Below are 10,098 nucleotides of genomic sequence, written 5' to 3'. Positions count from 1 at the left end.
AGCAGACTAGATTGCCTTTGGGAAATGGAAATGTATTTTTTTTTTGAGGACTCCAAACTTCACCCTGAAAGCAAAGGTCCAACTCTTTTCATGCCAGCATACTTCCAGTGATGGTATATAACTTGGAACCATGGACTGCTGATTTCATCTATGGAGATGAAGTTGCGGATCACCGAGAGGAGAATGAGGCATACGTTGGGCGAAAGAAGGCTTCAAGAAAGAGGAGCAGTGGAAAGAATGCTATCCAAAAAAAAAAAGGAAGATTGAGAAAGGACGTGGGTTGTTTACAGAGGAGGAAACAGGGTTAGGTTAGCTGATAGACAGTCCATAGGACCCACTGGTATCATTCCAGGAGTCAGGATACTAGAACTGGGCACCCTCAGATGTCATGTAGCCCAACTCCCTCATGTTATGGAAGAGGAAAGTGAGGGTCTAGAGAAATGAAATGGCTCACTTGAGGTCATATATGTTGAAAAGGAAAGAGTCCAGATATGAACTCACATCCTCTGACACCAAAACCAGTGCCCTTTCTACTGTCTTCTTTAACAATTAAGGAATAACCCATCCCCCTCCTTATTGAAGGACATGATCAAGGGAGGAAGTACAATATGGGCAGGCATGAATGAGTTGCTATTATATGCATCATCGGAGGGAAAACTTCATAGTAATAAGATCCATTAGTATATTCAAATAAAATGTCCAAGAATAATCATAGAAATTTTTTTTTAATGGTTCAAGTATACTCCCACTAAACCTGTGTACCATTGATACAATTAAGGATATGAATTCACAGTAATCAAGTGGGAAGGTTGTGACCATGCTCGGCACAGGCTAATTGCCAGATCACAGTGCTCAGTTCTCACCATCCATTAAACCATGATGATGCGCCGCTTCCTCTTCTCGCTTTTCTCTCCCTTGCTCAAAGCAGCTTCCAGTAGTGTATGTTTGGGTCCATCAGGGTGGGGACTTGGTGGGGGTCTTTGTGATGATGAAAAAATAACAATTTCTATTTCCATAACACTGAAAGCTTTACAAGGAAGCTGATGTAGGTTATTATTAACAAGGATTCTCACAAACTATTTCCCAAGGAGAACAACAAAGCTCAGCTAGGTTTGATGAGTGTGCTCATGGCTCCATAGCTAGTAAACATCAAAGTAGGATTCGAACTCCGATTTCTTTGACACCCAAGTCTCTGGGTTCATACCACTATACCCCACTATTTAGTCTGTTATATTAAGGTGTTCTATTTTCCTGGGACAGATAGATCTATATACCCCACATCCACTGTGAAATGGTGTCCACTAAAGCAATAATACAGATTAATAATAGCTAGCCTTTGTATATAACATTTTACAGTTTGTGAGCTACTTACTATATATTATTCTAATTTGACTCTCTCGTTTATTATTATCGCTGTTTTAGAACCAAGGAAACTGAGGAGGCTAGGAGACGTTGTATGAGTTGCCCAGAGGGGTTACACAGCTAGTAAGCCTCTGAGAAAGGATTTGAACTCAAGTCTTCCTAGATCTCAATCTAGCAGTCTATCCACTACACCAGAGGGGTCAAAACTTGAACCCCATGTGGCCTATAACACTCCCCAGAGCGGCCTGAACCAGATTAAAATGTAATTGGGAACTGTTAAAAATAAAAAGACAACACAGATAATGTTAATTTATGATTTTCTAAGTCAATATGAAGCCAGGAAGTCTTCGTATTAAATTCCTATTTGAGTTTGAAATGCTACATGCGATACCTAGCAGCTTCACTATGATTACTCATGTCACAAAGCACTGGCACAGAGTGATGGGATGCTGTAATAGAATATTACAGTTCATATTTCTCCCCTTTCCCCATTTGTCTGTCCCAAACTGGACTTTAAATGGGCTGAATTTTCTACCTGGCACTTTAGAGGATACCCCATTCTTAGACAAGAAGGCATATTCTATGTGCCCAATATATGCTATGCATAGGTATTGTTGTACCATGTGCCCAAGGTTATATACCAGGAATGTCTAAACACAGGCTAATAAACAAGGATTCTGTGATGAGTCGGGACAGCCCTGGTGGGGTCTTCAGTCAGAAGATTTGGGTTTAAAGCCTTACTTCCTTCCCTTTTACTAGCTCTGGAGTCATGGGGACATTGCAGTCACTGAATCTCTCCAAGGCTTTACATTTCCTCATCTGTAATATGAAAAAGTTGGTGGCCTAGTCTAAGTTTGCCTTGCCTTCCAGCTCTAAAAGTCTTTGGTTCTCAGACAAATTCTTGGGTTTTATACTCTATCTCGCACATATCCATGGTGGAGCAGGCAATTATGATCTATGTGATTATATGACATCATATGATCATACATAATATATGTGGGCTTGGAGTCTATAATAGTCCTAACTTGTGGTTCTGGCTCTCAATAACCTTGGACCTCAAGACAAAGTACATGATCTTTTTCTCCACCCCTCAGTCTAGTCATCTGTAACACAAAACTAATCCAACTAGCTCAACATCTACATAGCCTTTTACACAGCATGTACAAACTACTTTTCCTCATAACAACTCAGTGAGGTAGATTACAAATGTCTTCTTATCCTTGTTTACACATAAGGGAACAATTTTGGAGGGAAGTTCCCTCCGCAAGGATACTGAGAGCTAGAACTAGATATTAGGCCTACTAGCTACCCAACCCCACAGATGTGAAATGTGAGATGAAGCATGGAAGGTTTCAGCATTTGCTTGGAACTGGAAGGGATCTTAGAGGTCTTCTTTTACAGCTACCTCATTTTACAGATAAGGAAATTGAGGCTGATAGAGGCATTATGACTTGCACAAGGTAGCAAGTGTCAAAGCTGTGATTTGAATCTCAAGTCTTCCTAGTGCCATGTCTAGTGTTCCATCCAAAATGTCACACTGCCCCTACCCTTTTCACTAGTGTCACTACTTTTACCTCTGAATGAGGGAGGACCCATCCATACCATCATATCCCTTAGTGCTCAGTTACATATCCGGGTATCATAGCATTGAAAAGCAGTGGAAGAGAGAGAAAGTTATACAGGGAAAAAATAGGATGGAGGGAAATACACAGTAATCATAACTGTGAATGTGAATGGCATGAGCTCATCCATAAAACAGAAGTGGATAGCAGAATGGATTAGAAACTCAAATCTGACAAAATGTTGTTTATAAGAAACACACTTGAAACAGAGATATGCATGAAGAGTAAAAATAAGGAGCTGGAGTAGAATCTACTATGCTTCAGCTGAAGTGAAAAAAAATGAGGGGTAGCAATCATGATCTCAGACAAAGCAGAAGCAAAAATAAATCTAATTAAAAGAGATAAGCAGAGAACTACATTTTGCTAAAAAGGTATCATAGGCAATGAAGTAATATCAATACTAAACATATGTGCACCAAATAGTATAGCATCCAATTTTTTTCTTTTAGATAGTTTATTTTTTTCACTTAATAGTAATTTATTTTTCTAATTACAGGTAAAGATAGTTTTCAACATTCACTTTTAGAAGATTTTGAGTTCCAAATTTTTTCCCTCCCTCTCTCCCCTCCCCCTTCCCCAAGACAGCAAGCAATATGATATAGGTTAGACATGTACAATCATATATTAATCATATTTCCACATTAGTCAAGCATCCAAATTCTTAAAGGAAAAGTTAAATGAGTTACAGGAGGAAATCCAGTAGAACTATACTAGTGGGGGACCTCAATGTTTTCTTTTCAGAAGTAGATAAATCTAACAAAAAAAAATAAGAAGTTAAAGAGATGAATAGAATTTTAGAAAAGCTGGGTATGATAGACCTCTGGAGAAAATTAAATGGGAATGGAAAGGAATATACCTTTTTCTCAGTTGCACATGACATCTACATAAAAATTGGCCACATATTAGGGCTTTTTTTCGGGGGTGTGTGAGGCAATAGGGGTTAAGTGACTTGCCCAGGGTCACACAGCTAGTAGGTGTATATACATTAGGGCTTTTTAAAAACCTTACAACCAGATGCAGAAAAGCAGAAATATTAAACGCATTCTCAGATCATAATGCGATAAAATTACATTCAATAAAGGAGTATTGAAACAAATTATAAATTAATTGGAAACTAAATAATCTAATCCTAAAAATGAATGGGTAAAAGGAAAGCAGTCGAAGATAGAAGGAAACATCAAAGAATGTACTTACCATCATGACCCCTTTAATGCAACTCAATTTGGGGATGAGTTTATGTTCAAGAATAGGTCTGAACCCAGGGAAACCTCATCCTCAACTGGTAAGGCTGGTAGGGTAGCCCAGTGAGCATTTTACTCAGCTACCATCAGCCTATGTGACTTTATAGTCTGGGTACTCGGCTTTGAGTTTTAAAGTTGACACAAAATGCTGGGCACATCTGAAATTCTGGAATTGTCTATTCACGTATATCTTCTTCTTGTGGCTTTTGTGGGAGATCTTACCACTGCCCAAGCATTGACAGACAAAGCCTCATTTCTGCATTTCTCCTGATATTTTGTCATGGATATCAATGTTTCTTGGCCCACTTATAGCCGAGCACAATCTCCTTGCTTGGGGTGTCCTTGGCATCAACTGAGTGTACTTAAATCAGTACATAGTTGAAACAGCCATCAGGGATGATGTCAACATCTGGGATCTTTGTGAACCCAGCCTTTGCTATGTTTTCTCAGCTGGTCAACAGTGTGCTTTCTGCTGAGCCACATTGCTTCCTGGAATATTATACTGCTGGCCCTGCCTACCTCATAAGGCTATTGTGACCTTCTGATGAGATCATAATGACTGGGACCTTGCTTGCTTGGACTAGCAAGTGTTATTCATATAGTGTTTTTTTTCCCCATTGACCTTCACTGGTCTCACTCTCCCTGCTATCATATTTCCTGGGGGAGGACTCCATGTCCACTGACTCTAGTTCCTTTGTGTCATTCATTTCACCTACCTCCACTTTCCATCTTATGCCAAGTACCTCTAGTGTGGTACATAAAGAGTTACTGTCTACTGTGACCTGGGAACAAAGACCAGGTCCTTTCAAGGATTTCTCAGCCCACTTCTGTATCCCTGATTCAGGAGCCTGCAAACTTGGTATTACTCTAGTCTATCCTTGGAAGTTTCCACATGAAAAAAAAATACATGTTATTCTAGTCCGTTTAATAGTATAATATCCCATAGTGTAGGAGAGTGTATTCTATTAGTTTGTCATGTCAACAAGTGCCACGTAAGCACTAAGGATACAAATGACAAAAATTCATCAATTAATTGCAATTTTTCAATGAAAATTAATACCTGGGTGAAAGGAAATTGCAAAAAAGATAGTGGATTATATATGATAATGGGCAATAAACATGTTGTATATCAAAATATGAGTATTGGAATACTCAGAGACAAGACTGTAGTTTGATACTCTTACAGCAGTAAGAGGGAGGAAATTAACTGGTTGAGTTTGTAATTAAATAAGCTAGAAAAAGGAGAGTTCTATACAAATGTAAAACAAGTGGATTGTATTATATTCTAAAAATCCAGCTCTTTATGCCAACACTGCCCTCACCCAGAAAATATCTGATCTTAATTTGGCTTCTTAGACTTTCTTTTAGTGTCCAGCCAACAAGAACATTTGATATGGCACTGCAACCCCTTCTTTTGTGCGGTGGGAATGTCCAGGCATGCCCAGGCAAGCCTCTTCCTTCTGTCCCCCTTGATAAGGTGGGAATTCTGTAGACAAGTGGAAATTTTCCTTCTCTTACTTCTTCCATGCAGCCTTGACTTGTATTCTCAACCTGAGTTCTTGGTTTTAGCCTTTGAAAGGGTGGTCAGACTTACACAGGTCAGAGAGAAAAGCAGATAGGGAAAGACTACCCATAGACGTGGACTCAGTTCCCTAAAAAGAGGCCTGAGCATCCATGTAGCAAGCTGTTCAAAGAACTTCATGCGTAGAGGAACCAGGGCCAGTAAGGAAGTTGGAGATACTCTAGTACCCAAGGGGAGGCTGTAACTGTTCAACTAGGGAGAAAAACTTCCATGTGAGATGACAGGAGAGGAGACAGAGATATCTAGGCTCAGTTGGATCTCAAGAGAGGCCTGTCTTCTACACAACCCCAAAGAGGTAGAATAATCAGCATAACATGGAGCCATGACATGAAGAAGCAATCTAGGACTATCTGTTCATTGTTACTATGAATCATACGGACTTCACAGGTCTTCAGGGACTACCAGAGGACTTGCTTAACTCTAGCAAACAAACTCAAGATCATTTCCTCACAGGCAGCGGGGCTCACTATAACTAAGAGCAAGTGTATTGTGCCTTGCAGGGGGTGGACACACCAAAACGCAGAAGAGTTTTTATTTGTTTTGCCCATCCAAAGGATAGCAGCACTTTGCATTTTCTGTCAGGTTAAATAAAATCCACCCTCTATTTTATCTTTTGTTAGCCAAAGTGCTTTATATGGGGGCCAAAGGGATAATACAAAAGGCAAAAATTTTATATTCTCTGAGTTTTCCCTGTAGTGACATGGTAGAATGACCTCCTTGTAGTTGAACCCAGTTTATGTGCTCCCAAAGCGGCATTTTTGAGGCATGGTTTTACGTGTAACCTGCGTTGCCATGGAGATGCCACCTCAGAATCCACCAACTAGTGACTTTGTGGAACAGCAACTTCAGGGACTGCTTTGTGAAAATTTCTGGGAGGAAGATGACAGAAGGAGAGGAGCCATGTGGTGAAGGTTTGGCCTCCATGTTGGGATCATGGGGATCAGTGGAGCTCAAAGAGTGGTCGTATATAAATACTCACCCTAAGGTAATTTGGAGAGCGTATTAGACCCAGGGAAAAAGAAGGGAGTATATCTGTTAAAAGATTGCCCTTCCCAAGTTCTGGTTGGCTAGCAAAATGTATTCGAAGAAATTTAGTGCCTCTTTTGTAATTAGCATCTTTTTGATTATAACGCCTTTCCTGTTTATCAATTTGAACTGGCTAAGAAATACTAATAGAGGGAAACATAAAACATTTGTGATTCCTGAGAGTAAAGTCACTAACTCTGCTGCTTTCCCTTTGGATATGTCTCCCGCCTTCTGGCCCAACTTACCCATTTCTCCAAATGTCTATCAGTAATGTGTTGAAAATTAATGAGATAATAAGGATTAGCGGTTACTAGTTTTCTGCATATGAAAGAGGAATAAATTATAGCAATGATATATTAGACAACAACGGGAATACGTACAATCAGTGGATTTATGTAGCCAGCCCTGAAGCTATTCCAGTCACAACAGAAAGCTAGCTGCTTTAGGTCCCTTCCTCTCGTGAGGAAGACAGGATACAAAACTCTTGGAGTGGAACAATTAATAGAGCTGCTCCTAGTTTACCATTCATCTATCTCATTTCACAAAAGTCTTTCCTTTAGGTTGTTACTTTTGTTGGTGACCTCCCCATCAATAGCATCATCACCACCTCTTACTAGTGGATAGTTAGGGAGCAAACACCAGGATTATCACCATGATGGTTTCAAGATGTAGGGTGAACATTAAACTCTCAATCTGGCTCAGTTTGTTCTGGTATCTTTCTCCCAGAAATATCTGCAAAGCATTCCCTAAAGCCCCAGGTCTACAGTAGCACTGGCTGGTGTATTCTGGGGGTGGCATCTCCATGATAATGTGGGCTACATTTATAAGCAAATACCTTGGCATAGAACTTAAAACTGTAGGTAACCTTAGAGATTATTTGGTTCATCCATCGCCCTTCTCCTTTAAGAAAGGCAGTCACTAATGACCCATAGAAGAAGTGATTTGTTCAAGATCCAACAGGTAGTCAATGGCAGAATGAAACCTAAATCTTCCGACTCTTGGCTATAAAGGCTATCTGGAGTTTCTCAAAAGGAAGAAAAAGGCATGATTCTTTGAAGAGTTTATGGAGATGGAGGCAGCATGGGGTAGTGGAGAGATTGCTGGCTTTGGAATCAGAAGCCCTGGCATTGAATGCCCATTCTATCATTTTTGAGGCCTGTTATCCTGGGCAAGTGGCTTTACCCTCTGTGCCTCAGTTTCCTCATCTGTCAAATGAGGGGTCCAAATGGCCTAGATAATCTCTGAGATCTCTTCCAACTCTAAAATCCCTCAGGATCCTCATATTGGTGCATGTTTTCCTGGGGTCAGTCCTGACAAAGTGTAAGATTTAGGTATTTCCAGCAGGTGGCATACACAGATCCAAATGAGTTCCTACTCAATTGAGCTCAGCCTTTAAAGTCCTGGAAACATGAAGTGCTGATAATGCAGTCTATTAGACTCTGGGGTTCTGGCTTTGTTTTGCACTATAAAACCAAGAAAGGCTCCTACCGAGACAGGAGACGCTTTTTAGAGCCACGCCTCTCACAGTGCTGAATGAACCCATGTGGATTCCAACGTTAGAGTTGGAAGGGCAATAAAAGACCCTTGATTAGAATTCTCTCTGTATTTTAGATAAAGAAAATGAGTCATCGAGATATGAAATGACTCACCCAAGATTATATCAGGTAATATGTAGAGCCAAGATTTATCCTATGAATCCAAGTTCAGGATACTCTGTCTTTTCTTATAGCATGTTACCATTTCAACAGCAAACATTAAGTACCTACTGTGTGGAAGGGCAAGTACGTGGCCCAGTGGATAGAGCACTGAGCCCTGGGGTCAGGAAGACTCATTTTCCTGAGTTCAAATCTGGCCTCAGCCACTTATGAGCTGTGTGACTCTCTTGGCAAGTCACTTAACCCTGTTTGCCTCAGTTTCCTCATCTATAAAATGAGTAAGAGAAGGAAATGGCAAACAGCTCTAGTATCTTTGCCAAGAAAACCTTAAATGAGAGTATAACGCCACATTACAACAGTTTTGTGTAGGAGAACCAGATCCTAGACTGGCCCCATGGACATGGGAGCATCTTGGAACCAAAGGACCGTAGACCACTTTAAAAAGAGGATTCTAAGAGTGGAACAAAATCCTTAGACATATCTGGCTCAATCCCATCATCTCACAAATGGGGAAACTGAGGCTTGGAAAGAAAGCAATAGAGTCAAATTCTAACTCAAAATTCAAAACCAGGTTTTCTATCTCCAAATCCCACCCACAGCTGGAGATGGAAACACAGGAAAAGGAAGGCGTTATCCTGAGTCAAAATTGGCAGCTGAGCTGGGAAGGACCCCCAACGCCTTCCCCTGGACCTTTTCAGGACCTGTTATCCTCCCCTCCACTAAGCACGTGGTGTAGTTTTGCTGAAGGTATCCAGCTTTCATTTTCATGAATTCACTTCCTCTCCACAACCTAAAGCATTTGCAACTGGTAATATTTTGCTTTTATAGCTGATGGTGTCGACTTTTTTTAAACGACCATTGGAATGGTCCCGGCCAGCAAAACAGCCTCAAGGGCAGAGAGAAAAAGCAGCATGTGCTACAAGCCAATTAAATCGAGGTGAAGCTTCTTGGCTTGGAAAGAAGTTGTGTCCAGTCCTAGGCAAGAGGAAGACAGAAGGAGAAATTGAGGGCCCTGAGGCATGGCACTGTGGGGGAGGTGGGGTGGAGGCTCATCCCAGACCAAGATGAGGAGAGATGATTAGGAAATGCTCTTGCCCAGAGGGTAAGATTGTCAACCTGTTTCTAGCTGCCTGACTCACCCAAGCCAAACCTGCAGTAGGACTTGGGGTGTCGTCCGCCTCTTCCGCACTGGGGTTTCTCTACATCTTTAAGCAGGGCCTGGCCTGTCTCTACTGCAATGAAGAAGGCTCAGGAAGCAGCACTGGGGAGGGACTGGATATTGGGCCCCTTCCTTCCAAGCTCTCTTACAGCAGCTGGCCTTAGCTCAGGAGATGTTTCCAGCTTATCTTTTTCAGCAGAAATCCAACCAGTTGGCTGAAAAGGCCTGTAAGAGGGTTTCTACTGGGCAGATAAACAACAGATAGGAACCACTGATGAAGGAATAAGAGGCCAGAGTCTCTGGAATACGATCAAAGCTTAAGAATGGGTTGGAGGGGTTTGTTAAGAGAAGCCAAAAGGCCATATCTGTTTCCGTGAGGCCTTCCAGGGAGGGAGGGAGGGAGGGAAGGAGGGAGGGAGAGAGAGAGAGAGAGAGAGAGAGAGAGAGAGAG

General features: G+C 41.3%; 1 pseudogene; it reads right to left on the bottom strand.

Moving 5' to 3' along the window:
- Positions 1–9,404: 9,404 nt before the first annotated feature.
- The window catches only part of LOC114031247, a 12,244-nt pseudogene continuing 11,550 nt past the window's right edge, over positions 9,405–10,098 (bottom strand).

Source organism: Vombatus ursinus, unplaced genomic scaffold, assembly GCF_900497805.2.
Source record: "Vombatus ursinus unplaced genomic scaffold, bare-nosed wombat genome assembly UNPS02005286.1, whole genome shotgun sequence".
NCBI lineage: Eukaryota > Metazoa > Chordata > Mammalia > Diprotodontia > Vombatidae > Vombatus > Vombatus ursinus.
Note: the sequence above shows the minus strand (reverse complement) of the source record. Positions and strands in the feature narration are given on the sequence as shown.